Below are 21,231 nucleotides of genomic sequence, written 5' to 3'. Positions count from 1 at the left end.
CAAGTCCCCCAGACATAGAAGACCAACGCACTTACCTGCATCTAGCCGTCCGGCAGGAGGACAGCTCACCTGGTTTGAGAGGCAGACCTCCTCACATAGACCCCTGGAAAAACAAAGAGGCTGAATAATGTTAATCAGGCTTTAAGGAAAGGGCAGCAACAACTATTTGCAGTGAGAAATATGTCCCACAAGTTCCCATTGCTTGAAAGTCGCCACTGCTCTACTGAAGAGACTGATATGGACTACGGCTACAACCCTAGGACAAAGCAGCACAATCTTGCACTACTAAAAAATAATAAAATCTTGCTTGAAGAATCTTCTTTTCCAACACCAAACTTTACCACTTCCTTGCTCTAACGTAGGCAAAGAGAATGACTGGGGTTTGGAGGGAAGGGAGGTGATATTTTAACAGCTTTGCTGTGGTGCTCTTTGCTGCAATCCTGCTGGGCAGGAGTGATATTCCCAATAGCAATTAGATGATCCGTGGACTCATCGTGTCATTAGAAAGAAAATAAAACTCTGCCCTTTCATAAGATAAAAAAACACATGTAAAGATACTCCCTGTTGATTCCCATTAAAAACAAACTTACATTTGTTTAAATGTAGGTACATTTTAATTGTAAATCAACAATACAGACATATAATTTAAAATAGATTAGTATATGTCCAACAACCTACAAGAGGGACAGACAGGAAAGCAGAGTGGGATTTTAAACCTTAAATATGAATATAAACAGAGAAAAAATAAGTAGTATATATAGTTTATAATGTCTGTTCAGGGAGTGGTGACATACGATCAGCATCAAGAAATATATCAACTGCCTTTGTTAAGGAGGAACAAGTTGAAGTGAAAGTAAATCCTAGCGTTGTACAAATGCTAGGATTGACTTTTGAAACAAATAAAGGGACTTTCATTCATGAAGTATAAGATACTTCATGTAGAAAGCTCCTTTATTTGTTTTAACTGATCGCCGTTCTTAGCTGCTACAGCAGCACACGGTTAAAACATTTTTTGCTAAGAGGTGACGTTTTTACCCTCTTTAGCCGTGCGGTAAAACCCGACTCCCAATGGGCGCCACAAGCCGGATTTACCGCACGGTTTTTGGCTAAGAGGTGAAAACGCCACCTCTTAGCAAAAAAATGTTTTAGCCGTGGTCTGCTGTAGCATCTAAAAACGGCGACCGGTTAAAACAAATAAAGGAGCTTTAACATGAAAGTATCTTATACTTCATGAATGAAAGTCCCCTTTATTTGTTTCAAAAGTCAATCCTAGCATTTGTAAAACACTAGGATTTACTTTCACTTTAACTCAAAGCTATTTTGTGTAAAATGCCTGTATTTTAAATCTGAGCAGAGTGGAGGAGTCTAACTTAAGCTCTGACCTGTGGCACTAGGTGTCATGGGTGGATTCCATTCTCTCAGCCTATGGTTGATGCAGAGGGTGAGTAAGTCATCCCAGGGAATGTCCTGCACAGGGGGTCCTTTTTCTTTGGTTTCTAAATCCATTTCACGCCAGTGTCCTGTAGGTCCGTCCCAGGAGGCATTGAACTTCTGAAAGCAGTACAGGGAGAGCCTGTGGACTTGTACATATCTGAGAGACATATTCCAAGATCATGGAGCACACAGGAAGCCAGGGAGCTGCAAAGCCAGATGTCACATTCAGATAAAGAATAAAACTATAACATAATTAATACATGCTGATAAATTCCTTTCTTTCAAAGTGGCAAGATTCCACAAAATGTTACATATGGAATACATTCCAACCACTAGGAGGCGGCAAAGTTTCCCTAACCCCAAGAGCCCTATAAAACCCCTCCCACTTCACACATACCTTAGTTTAACGTATAGCTAAGCAGTGAGGTTTAAAAGGGAATAAGAGAAAAAAAAAAAGAGCAGGGAAAAAAGATGTGCTTAAAATAAAATCAACCCCAAGAAAAGTGTGGGGGCTCGTGGACTCTCACCACCATGAAATAAATTAATTTATCAAGCAAGTATAAATTGGTTTCTTTCAAATGGTGGTGAGAGTCCACGATCCGTTACATATGGGAAATAATACCCAAGCTGTGGAAGTCTACGAGGAACTATAAGGGGAGAAATTGAAAAAACAGCTTTTATCTAAACCATCCTGCAAAAACTGAAGAATCCATGATAGTCAAGAAAATTAAGATCTATAAATCATCGTAAGTTTTCCAAACTTGTGATAAATTTTCCTACAGACAAGTTTTCTGAGAAACTTCTGTCTCAGAACTAAGCATTCAATTTTCATGCCATGAAGTTCTAGAGACTTCAGATCCGAATGGAAAAAAAGGACCTTGAGACAAAAGGTCTGACCGCAGAGGTCAAGGCAGATAAATGGACTTTAGCTAGAATTTAGTTCTCAACATTCAGCTTACAAGCCAGCAAAGTTTACCACTAAGCCATCGTGGAAAACACTTAGAACCAGATCTGCATGCAAAATCCTGTAAGGCCACGCTGGGGCAATCAGCATTACAAATTACTTTTCTAGTCTTATCTGGAATATCACTCTAAAAAAAAAACCAAAAAAAAACACGAAAACAGATAAGCAGGTTTAAATGACCAAGTAACTACTAGAGCATTCACTACCTCTGCTTGAGGATCCCTGGACTTCAAACGTATCTGGTAAGTTTGATGTTCAAATGAGAGGCCCCTTAGATCTATTTCTGGTAGGCCCCAAAGATACAAAATCAGAAAAAACACATCCTTAAAAAGAGACCACCCCCTGGATGTAGAGACTAATAACTGAGAAAGTCTTTCTCCCATTGTTCACTCTTAAGATGTGAATCAAAAGATTTAGGCAATAATTTATTTCTGCCCAGGAGAGAATCCGAGACTCCTCCATCAAGGTTAGAGAACTGTGAGTTCCCCTTGATGATTGACAGAGTTTACTGTTGTGACACTGTCTGGAAATGGATAAGATTCCCTTATTAACAGAGGCCAAGCTTGAAGGGTCCCGATAAATGCACAGAGTTCTATAATATTGATTGGCAAACTTGCCTCTGATGATCAAAAAACTCTGTGCTGTCAGAGACCCACAAACAGCTCTCCAACCTGAAAATTTGTTTCTGTGGTAATCACAGGTAGGATGAATAAGAAGCCTCCTGAATAATAAATTGATGATTCAACCACCAAATCAGAGACTGGTTTGTATTGAATCTAAAATATATTTTGAGATAGCTGGGTATAAACCATGCGTCATTGACACAGCATAAAAAGCTGAAGAGGTCTCTTGTAAAATTGAGCAAATGAAAATTATGAGATGTAGTACGTCTTGTCACATAGCCACTAAAGGGAGTGAGAGAGAGACTGAAGGTTCAGATAGGTTAATATCAGTGTTATCTACTCTGTTAGAGAAAAATTAATGACACTGAATTTGTTTTAAGAAACAAAGTACCGAGCTAGTAACAAGATATCATTCAGGTAATAAATTTGAGTTGTGAAAGCACTGCAATACCCTGAGCTTTGTTATAGACAAAATAGTTTACCCAGAACCTTGATATTCATTTCAGGTACTGACCAGGCCTGAAGAGCAACAAACAAAGTTTTTTCCAGAAATGTAAACCTCAGAAACTGATGTTTTGTGTAAATTGCATTAGGAAGGTAAGCATCCTTTAATCAATAGGGACATAAACTGACCTTGCTTAATATAGAATTCTTTCAAACGGTTTAGAGTTCAAAATCCAAAATTGGTCTAAAGGAGTCTTCTTTGGAAAAATGAAGAGATTTGATTAAATCCCATTCCCTGTTCTTGAATTGAACTGGAATAATTATTCCCATATTTCAACAGAGACCAAGATGGAAGGGCCCTGAAATTTTAGACAGTTTGAAGTTTGATAAAAAAATTTAGAATAGAAAAAAAATTCTCTCTTTTGGAGGCCTTGCTCTTAAACCAATGCAATATTCTTGAGAATAATCTGAACACAGAGGTCTGGGACAGACTAAACCCAAGCCTCCTGATTAAAAACTGCCCCCTAGAGGGGGGGCATGTACTAGCAGCAATCCTAAGAGGTTGCCTTCCTACGAGCTCCTGAGGAAACCTTAATAATCCGTTGATTATTATTGTTAATTTCCAGCATAAGCAAAATAAAATTTTGTTCTCTTACCCTCCATACTTAGACGATCTGTTACAAACCTAAATCACTGTGTTCATGATTCCGGAGCAGTAGTTTGGATGTTCTGGGCCTTAAGCGGCAGCACCTGTCAGGGCTACAATACCACCACCCCCACTGGGAGACAGGGTTACTCATCTCCTCTGACCTGTTTTATTATGAAATAATACACTCATTTTCCAATCATTTCCAGTATTGTTCTGCTATCGCTCATTAAGGACTTTTAACGCAACACGCTCACCTACAAACATGAAGAGCCTAGACATGCGCATTGATGATCGCTTTTCAAGAATTGGGGCATGCCTGCAATCCCTTTTTGAGAGACCGCTGCTTCAAAGCCCCACTGATATGCCACAACAGACAACTCTGAAATCTATAAAGATATCATTCTCTCAGACACTCAGTCTGAAAATAGCATTAATGATTCTGCAATCAAGATTTCTTTCATGTAATTGGCAAGAGTCAGTGAGCTAGTGACATATGGGATATACAATCCTACCAGGAGGGGCAAAGTTTCCCAAACCTCAAAATGCCTATAAATACACCCCCTCACCACACCCACAATTCAGTTTTACAAACTTTGCCTCCTATGGAGGTGGTGAAGTAAGTTTGTGCTAAGATTTCTACGTTGATATGCGCTTCTCAGCATTGTTGAAGCCCGATTCCTCTCAGAGTACAGCGAATGTCAGAGGGACGTGAAGGGAGTATCACTTATTGAATTCAATGATTTCCCTAACGGGGGTCTATTTCATAGGTTCTCTGTTATCGGTCGTAGAGATTCATCTCCTACCTCCCTTTTCAGATCGACGATATACTCTCAATATACCATTACCTCTACTAATAACTGTTTTAGTACTGGTTTGGCTATCTGCTATATGTGGATGGGTGTCTCAGCTATGGTTTGGCACTTTATGCATTTATATAAAGATCTAAATATATGTATTGTACTTATATTTGCCATGAGTCAGGTTCATGTATTTCCTTCTGCAGACTGTCAGTTTCATATTTGGGGAATGTAAAAAATTTTAAGAAATGTATTTCTTACCTGTGGTTTAGTCTTTTTTCAATTGACTACTTCTTACAATTGTGGGTATTAGGCCCGCAGGTGCGTCAAATGCTAAACTTTATTGTGTCATTCTTGGCACGAGAAATTTTAGGTGCGAAAAAATACGTTTATGATGCAACTTCGTCATTTCCGGCGTCATACGTGACGCCGAGACCTTTCACACGGCGGCGTCATTAGTGACGCAAGTGTGTCATTTCCAGTTATTTTTGGCGCCAAATTTTTTCATTATTTCAATACCCCTTGTATGTTTGCCTCTTGCTTTTTGCTATCAGAGGCCTATGCTATTGCATTTTTTCCCATTCCTGAAACTGTCATATAAGGAAATAGATAATTTTGCTTTATATGTTGTTTTTTCTCTTAAATTGTGCAAGATATCCCAATATGATCTTGCCTCAGAAGTTTCTGCTGGAACATTGCCTGCCTGACATCGGTTCTACCAAAGCTAAGTGCATTTGTTGTAAAATTGTAGAAATTATTCCACCGAATGTCATTTTTAATAGTTGTCATGATAAACTTTTACATGCAGATAGTGTTTCCATCAGTAATAGTACATTGCCAGTTGCAGTTCCTTCAACTTCTAATGTGCATGATATACCTGTAAATTTTAAGGAATTTGTTTCTGATTCTATTATCAAGGTTTTGTCTGCATTTCCACCTTCTAATAAACGTAAAAGGTCTTTTAAAACTTGTCATTTAGCTGATGAAATTTCAAATGACCAACAACAATAATTATCCTCTATCTGATTCAGAAGATCCTTCCTCAGACATTGACAAATCTACTTCTTTATTTAAAATAGAGTATATGCGTTCTTTATTAAAAGAAGTGTTAATTACTTTGGATATTGAGGTAACCAGTCCTATTGACATTCAGGCTAATAAACGTTTAAATGCTGTTTTTAAACCTCCTGTGGTTTCTCCAGGGGTTTTTCCCATTCCTGAGGCTATTTCTGATATGATTTCTAGGGAATGGAATAAGCCAGGTACTTCTTTTATTCCTTCTTCAAGGTTTAAAAAATTGTATCCTTTACCAGCAAAATCTATAGAGTTTTGGGAAAAAATCCCCAAAGTTGATGGGGCTATTTCTACTCTTGCTAAACGTACCACTATTCCTATGGAAGATAGAACTTTCTTTAAGGATCCTTTAGATAGGAAGCTTGAATCTTATCTAAGGAATGCCTATTTATATTCAGGTCATCTTCTCAGACCTGCTATTTCTTTGGCTGACGTTGCGGCTGCATCAACTTTCTGGTTGGATGGATTCTGACATATCTAGTGTTGTTCGCTTACTGCAACATGCTAATCATTTTATTTGTGATGCCATTTTTGATATTATCAAAATTGATGTTAGATCCATGTCTTTAGCTGTATTAGCTAGAAGAGCTTTGTGGCTTAAGTCTTGGAATGCTGATATGACATCTAAATCTAGATTATCTCTTTCTTTCCAAGGTAATAATTTATTTGGTTCTCAGTTGGATTCTATTATTTCAACTATCACTGGGGGAAAAGGAGTTTTTTTGCCTCAGGATAAAAAACCTAAGGGTAAATCTAAGGCTTCTAACCGTTTTCGTTCCTTTCGTCAGAATAAGGAAAAAAACTCAATCCTCCCCCTCAATGAATCTGCTTCCAATTGGAAGCCTTCCTCAAATTGGAATAAATCCAAGCCATTTAGGAAACCAAAGTCAGCCCATAAGTCCGCATGAACGTGCGGCCCTCATTCCAGCTCAGCTGGTAGGGGGCAGATTAAGGATTTTCAAGAATGTTTGGATAAATATGTCCAAAATCATTGGATTCACCGCATTGTCTCTCAAGGGTATCGAATAGGATTCAGAATAAGACCTCCTGTGAGAAGATTTTTTTCTCTCACGCATCCCTGTAAATCCAGTAAAAGCTCAGGCTTTTATGAAGTGTGTTTCAGACCTGGAGTCTTCAGGGGTAATTATGCCAGTCCCTCCTCAGGAACAAGGTCTGGGGTTTTATTCAAACCTATTCATTGTACCAAAGAAAGAAAATTTATTCAGACCAGTTCTGGATCTAAAAATTTTGAATCGTTATTTAAGAGTACCAACTTTCAAGATGGTGACTATAAGGGACTATTCTGCCTTTTGTTCAGCGAGGACATTATATGTCCACATAGACTTGCAGGATGCATACCTTCATATTCCGATTCATCCAGAACACTATCAGTTTCTGAGATTCTCTTTTCTAGACAAGCATTACCAATTTGTTGCTCTTCCATTTGGCCTAGCAACAGCTCCAACAATCTTTTCAAGGTTCTGGGTGCCCTACTATCTGTAATCAGAGAACAGGATATTGCGGTGTTTCCTTATTTGGACGATATCTTGGTACTAGCTCAGTCTTTACGTTCTGCAGAATCTCACACGAATCAACTAGTGTTGTTTCTTCGGAAACATGGTTGGAGGATCAATTTACCAAAAAGTTTCTTGATTCCTCAGACAAGGGTCACCTTTTTAGGCTTCCAGATAGATTCAGTGTCCATAACCCTGTCTCTAACAGACAAGAGACGTTTTAAAATTGGTCGCAGCATGCCGGCACCTTCAGTCTCAGTCATTCCCTTCAGTGGCTATGTGCATGGAAGTTTTAGGTCTCATGACTGCAGCATCGGACGCGATCCCCTTTGCTTGGTTTCACATGAGACCTCTACAGCTTTGTATGCTGAATCAATGGTGCAGGGATTATACAAAGATATCACAATTAATATCCTTGAATCCCAATGTACGACACTCTCTGACATGGTGGATAGATCACCATTGTTTGGTTCAAGGGGCTTCTTTTGTTCGGCCAACCTTGACTGTCATCTCAACAGATGCAAGTCTTTCAGGATGGGGAGCTGTTTGGGGATCTCTGACAGCACAAGGAGTTTGGAAATCTCAAGAGGCGAGATTATCAATAAATATTTTAGAACTCCGTGCAATTCTCAGGGCTCTTCAGTTCTGGCCTCTGCTAAAGAGAGAACCGTTCATTTGTTTTCAGACAGACAATATCACAACTGTGGCTTATGTCAATCATCAGGGTGGGACTCACAGTCCCCAAGCTATGAAAGAAGTATCTCGAATACTTGCATGGGCGGAATCCAGCTCCTGTCTAATCTCTGCGGTGCATATCCCAGGTGTAGACAATTGGGGTGGCGGATTATCTCAGCCGCCAGACTTTACATCCAGGGGAGTGGTCTCTCCATCCAGATGTGTTTTCTTAGATTGTTCAGATGTGGGGTCTTCCAGAGATAGATCTCATGGCCTCTCATCTAAACAAGAAACTTCCCAGATATCTATCCAGGTCCAGGGATGTTCAGGCGGAAGCAGTGGATGCGTTGACACTTCCTTGTTGTTATCATCCTGCTTACATCTTCCCGCCTCTAGTTCTCCTTCCAAGAGTGATCTCCAAAATCATCATGGAACAGTCTTTTGTGTTGCTGGTGGCTCTAGCATGGCCACACAGGTTTTGGTATGCAGATCTGGTTTGGATGTCCAGTTGCCCGCCTTGGCCACTTCCGTTACGGCCGGACCTATTATCTCAAGGTCCGTTTTTCCATCAGGATCTCAAATCATTAAATTTGAAGGTATGGAAATTGAACGCTTAGTTCTAAGTCATAGAGGTTTCTCTGACTCAGTGATTAATACTATGTTACAAGCTCGTAAATCTGTTTCTAGAAAGATTTATTATAGAGTTTGGAAGACTTACATTTCATGGTGTTCTTCTCATAAATTCTCCTGGCATTCTTTTAGAATTCCTAGAATTTTACAGTTTCTTCAGGATGGTTTGGATAAGGGTTTGTCTGCAAGTTCCTTGAAAGGACAAATCTCCGCTCTTTCTGTTTTATTTCACAGAAAGATTGCTATACTTCCTGATATACACGGTTTTGTACAGGCTCTAATTCGTATTAAGCCTGTCATTAAGTCAATTTCTCCTCCTTGGAGTCTTAATTTGGTTCTGAAGGCTTTACAGGCTCCTCCATTTGAACCTATGCATTCTTTGGACATTAAACTACATTATTGGAAAGTGTTATTTCTTTTGGCCATCTCTTCTGCTAGAAGAGTTTCTGAGTTATCTGCTCTTTCTTGTGAGTCTCCTTTTCTGATTTTTTCATCAGGATAAGGCGGTTTTGCGGACTTCTTTTCAATTTTTACCTAAACTTGTGAATTCTATCAAAATTAGTAGAGAAATTGTTGTTCCTTCCTTATGTCCTAACCCTAAGAATTCTTTGGAGAGATCCTTACATTCTTTGGATGTGGTAAGAGATTTGAAATATTATGTGGAAGCTACTAAAAATTTCAGGAAGACTTCCAGTCTATTTGTTTTATTTTCTGGTCCTAGGAAAGGTCAGAAGGCTTCTGCTATTTCCTTGGCTTCTTGGTTGAAACTTTTGATTCATCAAGCTTATTTGGAGTCGGGTCAGGCCCCGCCTCAGATCAGTCTCCACTTCGTAGGCTTTTAAGAATGAAGCTTCAGTTGATCAGATTTGCAAAGCGGCAACTTGGTCCTCTTTGCATACATTTACTAAATTCTACCATTTTGATGTATTTGCTTCTTCGGAAGCAGTTTTTGGTAGAAAAGTTCTTCAGGCAGCTGTTTCAGTTTGATTCTTCTGCTTTTGGTTTAAGTTTTTTTCTTTCAAAATGAAAATAAACTTATTGTTTTGGGTTGTGGATTAATTTTTTCAGCGGAATATGGCTGTTTTTATTTTTATTCCCTCCCTCTCTAGTAAATCTTGAGTGGAAGATCCACATCTTGGGTATTGATATCCCATATGTCACTAGCTCATGGATTCTTGCCAATTACATGAAAGAAAACATAATTTATGTAAGAACTTACCTGATAAATTCATTTCTTTCATATTGGCAAGAGTCCATGAGGCCCCCCTTTTATGGTGGTTATGATTTTCTGTATAAAGCACAATTATTTCCAAATTTCCTTTGTTGATGCTTTCTACTCCTTTCTTTATCACCCCACTGCTTGGCTATTCGTTAAACTGAATTGTGGGTGTGGTGAGGGGTGTATTTATAGGCATTTTGAGGTTTGGGAAACTTTGCCCCTCCTGGTAGGATTGTATATCCCATAGCTCATGGACTCTTGCCAATATGAAAGAAATTAATTTATTAGGTAAGTTCTTACATAAATTATGTTATCCTCTTATGCTGAATACAGCGGATCCTCAACAAGGAACTCTCACTCTGTTTCACCACACATATTTCTAGATCGTTCACCCATGACATCGACAACTATGGTTATAAATTCCAATATGGATCTTACTGCTGTGGCGGCAAGTCTTTGGTCTGCACAACCCTCCTGAAAATTTGACATGGTAGAATTACCTAACTCTCTTAAGTGCAAAATAGGAACATCGATACAGGACCAACATGAGGGACACTATGGCGGGAAGTAGTAGAAGTTGTTCCCACAACAATATTTCCTACCAAGCAGCATTTCTTAACAATGTGGACACACAGTACAGTATGTAATGCCATCACATATGGAACTGATATACACGCTTGGCCACCTCATGGATCCGCGGTGTATTGCGCAGTGAATCGACCGTAGCCTAACGATGTTGACATGGACCTTTTTTCACACATCCTTTCTAAGGCATATGGAGCCCACATGGTCAATGCAGACTTGAATATAAATAATTGTATAGCAGACTGGACCGATAACACTTAAGATCTTCTTGATATAATCTAATGTATGCTTTTTGATTTTCAGTTAAAAGTATAGGATAAGAGTATTTTTTATAGCAAATGCTTTCACACTTATGATTATTTCTATACCTGTTTAGTTATTATGATTTTGGGACCCAATGAGTATGCCTATTAAGCAGAGAAGTGAATTCTTAATAGCTTATATGTTATCAACACTAATTATATAACCTCGCGATCAGCGGCCAAGACCGCGAGCAAATGTCCTAATTATTTCAGCATTAACATGTTATCTTCTAAGCAATATTGCATGGTATATGTCAGCTTCATAACATTAGCTTAAACAATAAGCAGCCTATATCCAATTTGATGTATGCTAGTATTTGGATCCTATATCATCATTTAGTTTTAGCTATGATAGAGTTTGTATTTTCCTACTTGTGTCAACACAGATGCGACTTAAAAAAACCTAGAAACTTCTTTAAATTTAATAGATCTAATATACTTAGATTACCTCTGTTCAGCTTTTCCTCATTGACACAGTATCTGTATTTTTTTCTGGTTTGGGAAACTTAGATGTTTTCCTTAGCTTAAAGGGTCATTAAACCCCAAAAAAATCTTTCATGATTCAGTTAGATAATACAATTTTAAACAACATTCCAATTTACTTCTATTATCTAATTTGCTTCATTCTTTAGATATCCTTTACTGAAGAAATAAATGCACATGAGTGAGCCAATCACACGAGGCATCTATGTGCAGCCACCAATCATCAACTACTAAGCCTATCTAGATATGCTTTTCAGCAAAGGATATCAAGATAATGAAGCAACATAGATAATAGAAGTAAATTAAAATTTGTTTAAAATTGCATTCTCTTTCTAAATCATGAAAGAGAAAATTTGGGTTTAATGTCCCTTTAATGCAGGTCTAGGGGAGCTTTTCTTTTCTTTTACTTGTATTCTAATGGTTAACTATTATATTTGATTTTATCATTACTGTTATATTTCATGTTATCATTGTATAAAACAATGAGGAGTCCAAAAGTGACTCTATATTTCCCTCACAATGCTTGTAGGGTAGTTCCCCCCCCCCCCCTATATTTTTAATGATTTTATTAAACAGGTCATTAGAGACCTGTTTATACATTCTGGGGATTTTCTTTCTAAATTTCTGTTTCTAGATCTCTCTCCACAGAGATTTTATGAAGCCCAAAAGTGGCTGATTTATTTTAACAGAGGGTTTCATTAATATTTAACAATATTAAAAATGAGGTATCCAAGTGCTTATGGTTCTAAAGCCTTATAACTGCATTTTTCAAAGTGCTTTAGTCATAATGTTATGTTATATATTCTGAATTGTTCTCCTTTTGAATGTGGCATGGCTGTTTGTAAAATTAAACTGAAGAAATGTAATTTTATGTTGACGATACCTCAATAAAAAAAGATTAAAAAAAACTGCCCCTAGCAGGATTACTGGATCTGGGGTCGCACTTATAATACATTTCACTGCTTACTCTGAGAGTAGGAGTGGTATTTAAATACTAGGACACAAGGTATTGGAGCATATGTGTGTATGCTACTAAAAACAAAATTTATGCTTACCTGATACATTTCTTTCTTTCCAGATATGGAGTCTCCACAACGTCATTCAATTACTAGTGGGAATATCACTCCTGGCCAGCAGGAGGTAAAGAGCACCACAGCAAAGCTGTTAAATGTTACTCCCCTACCCATAATCCCCAGTCATTCGACCAAAAGGAAATGGAAAAAGGAATATCCAGAAAAGCAAATCTCAGGAATTTGTGATGATCCCTGTGAATAGGGACATGAAGATACGCATCCTTCAAATCTATGGGTGTCATGATTTGACCCTCTTGGACCAGAGGAAGAATGGAATGAGTAGTTTCCATTTTGAAAGATAGTACCCTGAGAAACTTGTTGAGACACTTTAGATCTAAAATGGGTCGAAAAGTTCCCTCTCTTTTTGGAACCACAAACAGGTTTGAATAAAACCCCAGACCCTGTTCCCTTATTGGAACTGGAACAATCATGCCCAGGTAAAAAAGGTCCTGAACACAGTTCAAGAATGCCTCTCTTTTTACCTGATCTACATATAGTGTTGAAAGGTGGAACCTACCGTTGGGAAGAAAGAATATCACAAAGGTGCAGAAGGGCCTGAGGGTTTAGTCAATAACAAAACTGTCTGAAATAAGGGAGGGGTAGTGGACTCTCCATATCCGGAAAGAAAGAAATTTATCAGGTAAGCATAAATTTTGTTTTCTTTCCTAAGATATGGAGAGTCCACAACGTCATTCAACTACTAGTGGAAACCAATACCCAAGCTAGAGGCCACAGAATAAGTAGGGAGGGAGAACAAGACAGGCAGACCTAAACAGAAGTAACCACCGCTTGAAGAACCTTTCTCCCAAAAGCAGCCTCAGCCGAGGCGAAAGTATCAAATCTGTAAAATTTGGAAAAAGTATGCAAAGAAGACCAAGTTGCAGCTTCATTCTTGAAAACCTAAGAAGAGGAGACAGCCCTAATGGAATGAGCCGTAATTCTCTCAGGAGGCTGCAGTCTCATAAGCAAAACAAATCATACTTTTCAACCAGAAGGAAAGAGAAGTAACCGAAGCATTCTGACCCTTGCGCTTACCTGAAAAACAAACAAACAAACAAGGCAGAAGTTTGGCGAAAATCCTAAGTCACCTGAAGATAGAATTTTAGAGCATGTACAATATCCAAGTTGTGCAACAAAAGTTCCTTATGAGAAGGAGGATTGGGACAAAGAGAAGGAACAACAATCTCCTGATTAATATTCCTAAACAAAACCACCTTAGGGAGAAAACCCAATTAAATACGAAGAACCGCCTTATCCGAGGTGAATCACACTGCAAAGCCAAGAGTTTAGAAACTCTGAGTAGAAGAGATAGCAACAAGAAACAAAACCCTCCAAGATAACAACTTAATATCTATGGAATGCATTGGCTCAAACGGAGCATGCTGCAAAACCTTAAGAACAAGGTTAAGATTCCAAGGAGGAGCAACAGGTTTAAACACAGGCCTGTTTCTGACCAAGGCCTGACAAAAATAACGAAAATCTGGCACATCAGCCAGACGCTTATGAAGCAGAACAGATAAAGCAGAAATCTGACCCTTTAAAGAGAAAAAATTCTAGGAATTCTGACCCCATTTCAAGAGAAACCCTTTGAATCACATCAATGAAGGTATTTACGCCATACCTCATGGTAAATCTTATGAGTTACAGGCTTGCAAGCCTGCAACATGGTCTCAATGACTCAACTAAGCGTTCAATCTCCAAGCAGTCAACTTCAGAGAAGCAAGATTTGGATGAAGGAAAGGACCCTGAACTAGAAGGTCCTTCCTCAGAGGTAACCTCCAAGGTGGCAGAGATGACATTTTCACTAGGTCTGCATACCAGATCCTGCGAGGCCACGCAGGAGCTATTAGAATAACCAATGCTCTCTCCTGTTTGATACGAGCAATGACTCATGGAAGGAGCGCAAGCGGAGGAAACAGATATGCTAGGCCAAAAACCCAAGGAGCCGTCAGAGCATCTATCAGAGCGGCATGCGGATCTCTTGACCTTGAACCGTACCTTGGAAGTTTGGCGTTCTGCCGAGACGCCATCAGATCCAACTCCGGCACCCCCCATCTGAGGGTTAACCTGGAGAACACCTCCGAATAAAGAGCCCACTCTCCGGGATGAAATATCTGTCTGCTCAGAAAATCTGCCTCCCAATTACCCACTCCTTGAATGTGGATAGCAAATAGGCAACAATTGTGAACTTCCACCCACCGAATAATCCGAGCTAGCTCCTTCATGGCTAAGGAACTCAGGGTCCCTCCCTGGTGGTTGATGTAAGCCACTGAGGTGATGTTGTCCGACTGGAATCTGATAAACCGGGCTAAAGACAACTGAGGCTAAGCCATCACAGCATTGAAAATCGTTCTCAACTCCAAGATACTTATGGGGAGAGCAGACTCCTCCCGGGTCCATAGACCCTGCGCCTTTAACGAGTCCCAGACTTCTCTCCAGCCTAGCAGACTGGCGTCCGTGGTCACAATCGCCCAAGAAGGTCTCTGAAAGCATGTGCCCTGAGACAGATGCTCCGAAGAGAACCACCACGGGAAAGAGTCTCTTGTCGAATGATCTAGAACTATCCTCTGAGACAGATCTGAATAATTTCCGTTCCACTGTCTGAGCACGTATAACTGCAGAGCTCTCAGATGGAATCGAGCAAAGGGAATGATGTCCAAGCGACCATCAGACCAATAACCTCCATACATTGAGCTACTGATGGTCTAACAGACTGAATAGAGGCAAGAGGAAAGAATTTTGGATTTTCTGACCTCTGTCAGAAAAATCTTCATAGATAGGGAATCTATAATGGTCCCTAAGAAAACCACCCTTGTAGCTGGAACAAGGGAACTCTTTTACAGATTCACTTTCCAACCGTGGCAAAGTAGAATAGACAACAAGTTCTCTGTATGAGAGTTTGCTTGTTGCAAAGATGGCGCCTGAACCAAAATATCGCCCAGGTAGGGCGCTACTGTAATTCCTTGAGACCTAATCACTGCCAAAAGAACCCCCAAAATCTTTGAGAAAATTCTGGGAGCTGTGGCAAGGCCAAATGGAAGAGCCGCAAGATGAAAGTGTTTGTCCAGAAAAGCAAATCTCAGGAATTTGTGATGATCCCTGTGAATAGGGACATGAAGATACGCATCCTTCAAATCTATGGGTGTCATGATTTGACCCTCTTGGACCAGAGGAAGAATGGAATGAGTAGTTTCCATTTTGAAAGATAGTACCCTGAGAAACTTGTTGAGACACTTTAGATCTAAAATGGGTCGAAAAGTTCCCTCTCTTTTTGGAACCACAAACAGGTTTGAATAAAACCCCAGACCCTGTTCCCTTATTGGAACAATCATGCCCAGGTAATAAAGGTCCTGAACACAGTTCAAGAATGCCTCTCTTTTTACCTGATCTACATATAGTGTTGAAAGGTGGAACCTGCCGTTGGGAAGAAAGGATTTGAATTCTATTTTGTAACCCTGAGATACTATGTCCACAGCACAAGGATCGTGGACATCTCGTATCCAGGCTTGACAAAACAGGGAAAGTCTGCCCCCCCCCACTTGATCCGATCCCAGACTGGGGGGCAGAGCCTTCATGCTGACTTTGAATCAGCTGCAGGCTTCTTAAACTGCTTCACCTTGTTCCAAGACTGGTTTGATTTCCAAGAAGTCTTGAACTGTTCCTGCTTGGAAGAGGAAGACTTCTGACCTCTGAAGTTATGAAAAGTAACGAAAATTACTTGGGCATCCTTTAGGTCTATTCTTCTTATCTTGAGGAAGAAAAAAACCCTTTCGACCCGTAATTTCAGAAATAATGTCTGCCAGACAAGGTCCAAACAAGGTCTTACTCTTATAAGGAAGCGCCAAAAGCTTAGACTTGGAGGTAACATCAGCTGACCAAGATTTAAGCCACAAAGCCCTGCGGGCCAAAACAGTGAAACCAGACATCTTGGCTCCTAGTCTGATACCTTGCATGTTAGCATCAGAAATAAAGGAATTGGCTAATCTGAGAGCCTTAATCCTATCCTGGATTTCCTCTAATGGAGACTCTTCTAAAATGGAGTCAGACAAGGAATTGCACCAATAAGATGCTGCACTTGCTACAGTGGCAATACAAACTGCAGGTTGCCAATGAAGACCCTGATGAACATACATCTTTTTTTTTTAAATAAGCCTCCAACTTTTTATCCATGGGATCTTTAAAAGAACAACTATCCTCTATAGGGATCAAAGTTATCTTAGCCAGAGAAGAAATAGCACCTTCTACTTTAGGCACCATGGACCATGAATCCTTAATAGAATCAGCAACAGGAAACATGTTTTTAAAAATAGAAAAAGGGAAAAAAGAAGTCCCTGGCTTCTCCCATTCCTGTGAAATAATCTCCATCACACGGTCAGGAATAGGAAACACTTCCACATAGGAAGGAACATCATAGCATTTGTTAAGTTTACTAGATTTCTTAGGGTTGACCACAACAGAAGAATCAGAGTTGTCCAAATTAGCCAATACCTCCTTCATCAGGACACAAAGGTGTTCAAGCTTAAATCTGAAGCTAACTTCTTCAGTATCAGGCAAAGGAGTTATACTGTCTGAATCTGAGATCTCACCCTCAGAAGCTACCGAAGTATCCTTCCCATCAGACTTATGAAGGAGGACTACCTGAGTATTAGCAGCTGAAACAGACACCTTAGCATCTGATAAATGCTTAGTCTTCCTCTTGTGTTTCCCCAAAACAGGAAAAGCAGATAATGCTGCAGATACCACAGAAGATATTGGAGTAGCAAAATCTGCAGGCAAATAAACTCCTCCAGGAGGCTGAAAGAAACTGCAGGGCACTGTATGTGACACCAATGAAGCTTGGGGCGTTTGAGGAGAAAGCTGTAGCATTGCCTGAACAGCATCATACTCAGAAACTGCTTACAGAGACCTGAGAAAAAAAAAGAAAGAACAGAGTATATACCTAGGGCAGCAATATGTTAGGAAACAAAGTAAGCACAACCTCACAACTTCCTAACTGCTTAAAAGCCACCACTACTCTTCTGAAGAGATTAACGTGGACTACAGCTAAACCCCAAATCTTGCTTGAAGCGAAAAGAAATCCAATTTTCCCTCAGACACCAAAACTTCACCTCCTCCATTGATAGAGGCAAAGAGAATGACTGGTGATTACGGGTAGGGGAGCTTTGCTGTGGTGCTCTTTGCCTCCTCCTGCTGGCCAGGAGTGATATTCCTACTAGTAATTGAATGACGTTGTGGACTCTCCATATCTTAGGAAAGAAATAGTAGTTTTGGAAGTGGGAACCAACGTCTTATCCTGTTTGGACTTGTCCCAATGAGCATTAAGTCCCTAGAGTAACACTATAGGAAACTTGCTATACGTTAAACTAAGATATGTGGGAGGGGTTTATAGGGCTCTTGGGGTTTGAGAAACTTTGCCTCCTCCTAGTGGTAGGAATGTATTCCATATGTAATGGATTGTGGACTTTCGCCACCAATATAAAAGAAAAGTACACAAGATATACCTACAACAAGATCATATCTTTACTCCATTATCCTCCTCCTACTCATATAATCAAATGCTCTCTTTTCTCTAAGAAAATGGACCACTTTGCTTCCTTTAACCCCTTTACCCAAATAGACATATATACGTCTTGTAGAACTTTGCCTATCGTACCGCAAGACGTATATATACGCCCCAGCTTCAGGAAGCTCCAGCACTCTCGGCTGTTAAGTTACAGCCGAGAGCTGGAGTTCCTGAAGCTCCAGGCATCTGCCGCATATGGAGCCGGAGGACAATTGGTGCTCCAGCTCCATATAAGGGCAGATGCCTGATCGTTACAGACTGTGACACTGTATGTGTCACTGTCTGTAACGATCTTCTGCTGGCGGGAGGCAGGTGGGTGGCTCAGCAGCGGAGGAAGGAGGGAAGGGAGTGGGAGGGCCTTACGCTACATATTTTTGTTTTTAAAGGAACATGGAGGGATGGAGCAGGTAAATAAAAAAAACATAAATTATGCTTACCTGATAATTTTCTTTTCTTCTGACGGTAAGAGTCCATAGCTGCATTCATTACTTTTGGGAATTCAGAACCTGGCTACTAGGAGGAGGAAAAGACACCCCAGCCAAAGGCTTCAAATACCTCCCCCACTTCTCTCATCCCCCAGTCATTCTGCCAAGGGAACAAGGAACAGTAGGAGAAATATCAGGGTGAAAAAGGTGCCAGAAGAACAAAAAATGTACTGCCGCCTCATAGATAAAACGCAGGCCGGAGCTGTGGACTCTTCCCGTCAGAAGAAAAGAAAATTATCAGGTAAGTATAATTTATGTTTAAACGGGAAGAGACCACAGCTGCATTCATTGCTTTTGGAAAAACAATACCCAAGCAAGAGGACAATGAATGCAAAGGGCGGATACAAAAAGGCGGCCCCTTCGAAAGGCACCACAGCCTGAAATTACCCGACACCCTACAAAAACTCCAAACGTCAAGGGAAAAACCGGAAGTCCAGGTAACTGCTCATCAGTTACATAACCTGCAAAGCCATGCTAGAGACCATTCAGACCCAGAGTCTGCTGAGCACAAAGGCCTCCGAGGAGCCAGCCCAGCGGCTCTCAACTCCCACGAAAAGTACCCCTAAAAGTCAAAAACCTCTCTCTACCCCCGAGGGGGAGAATAGAGGACCCCATAAGAGAAAGGACCAACACGGGCTCAAATCAAACTTAGAGCAACCCAAGGTTGCCACAAGACCACTGCCCAGGGAGACAAACTCCTTAGGAGGACAAGGACCAGAAAAATAAGTCCATACTGAGGAAAAAAACGTCACTAGGATGACCAGATGGCCACCCTCATATCCCTGACACAGCACCATACCACATATGGTATTCCAGAAAACCGCGAGTTCCCTATTGCATCATAGCCAAGTCAAAACCAGGATAACTGTCCTAGCAGTTAAAAAAGAGCTCTCCAAGAGAACACAGAGCCACCTGTAAACAAGAACTCGCGATGACCAATCTCCAGGCAGCAAAGCTGATCCTAAGCCATTGTGGGACTCGTCCCACCAAGAAGCGCCGAAAAAACATAATTTATGCTTACCTGATAAATTCCTTTCTTCTGTTGTGTGATCAGTCCACGGGTCATCATTACTTCTGGGATATAACTCCTCCCCAACAGGAAATGCAAGAGGATTCACCCAGCAGAGCTGCATATAGCTCCTCCCCTCTACGTCACTCCCAGTCATTCGACCAAGAATCAACGAGAAAGGAGAAACCAAGGGTGAAGTGGTGACTGGAGCATAATTTAAAAGATATTTACCTGCCTTAAAAAACAGGGCGGGCCGTGGACTGATCACACAACAGAAGAAAGGAATTTATCAGGTAAGCATAAATTATGTTTTCTTCTGTTATGTGTGATCAGTCCACGGGTCATCATTACTTCTGGGATACCAATACCAAAGCAAAAGTACACGGATGACGGGAGGGATAGGCAGGCTCATTATACAGAAGGAACCACTGCCTGAAGAACCTTTCTCCCAAAAATAGCCTCCGAAGAAGCAAAAGTGTCAAATTTGTAAAATTTGGAAAAAGTATGAAGCGAAGACCAAGTTGCAGCCTTGCAAATCTGTTCAACAGAGGCCTCATTCTTAAAGGCCCAAGTGGAAGCCACAGCTCTAGTAGAATGAGCTGTAATTCTATCAGGAGGCTGCTGTCCAGCAGTCTCATAGGCTAAACGAATTATGCTACGAAGCCAGAAGGAGAGAGAGGTAGCCGAAGCCTTATGACCTCTCCTCTGACCAGAGTACACGACAAACAGGGAAGACGTTTGTCGAAAATCCTTAGTTGCCTGCAAGTAGAACTTGAGGGCACGAACTACATCCAGATTGTGTAGAAGACGTTCCTTCTTTGAAGAAGGATTCGGGCACAGGGAAGGCACCACGATCTCTTGATTGATGTTCCTGTTAGTGACTACCTTAGGTAAGAACCCAGGTTTTGTACGCAGAACTTCCTTATCTGAATGAAAAATCAAATAAGGAGAATCACAATGTAAAGCTGATAACTCAGAGACTCTCCGAGCCGAAGAAATAGCCATTAAAAATAACACTTTCCAAGATAACAACTTTATATCAATGGAATGAAGGGGTTCAAACGGAACTCCTTGTAGAACGTTAAGAACAAGGTTTAAACTCCATGGCGGAGCAACAGTTTTAAACACAGGCTTGATCCTAGCTAAAGCCTGACAAAAGGCCTGGACGTCTGGATTTTCTGACAGACGCCTGTGTAACAAGATGGACAGAGCTGAGATCTGTCCCTTTAATGAGCTAGCCGATAAACCCTTTTCTAAACCTTCTTGTAGAAAGGACAATATCCTAGGAATCCTAACCTTACTCCAGGAGTAACCTTTGGATTCGCACCAGTATAGGTATTTACGCCATATCTTATGGTAAATCCTTCTGGTAACAGGCTTCCTAGCCTGTATCAGGGTATCAATAACCGACTCAGAAAAACCACGTTTTGATAAAATCAAGCGTTCAATTTCCAAGCAGTCAGCTTCAGAGAAGTTAGATTTTGATGTTTGAATGGACCCTGTATCAGAAGGTCCTGTCTTAGAGGTAGAGACCAAGGCGGACAGGATGACATGTCCACTAGATCTGCATACCAAGTCCTGCGTGGCCATGCAGGCGCTATTAGAATCACTGATGCTCTCTCCTGTTTGATTTTGGCAATCAATCGAGGAAGCAGCGGGAAAGGTGGAAACACATAAGCCATCCCGAAGTTCCAAGGTGCTGTCAAAG

This window comes from Bombina bombina, unplaced genomic scaffold (genome assembly GCF_027579735.1).
Source record: "Bombina bombina isolate aBomBom1 unplaced genomic scaffold, aBomBom1.pri scaffold_455, whole genome shotgun sequence".
NCBI classification, from domain to species: Eukaryota; Metazoa; Chordata; class Amphibia; order Anura; family Bombinatoridae; genus Bombina; species Bombina bombina.
Note: the sequence above shows the minus strand (reverse complement) of the source record.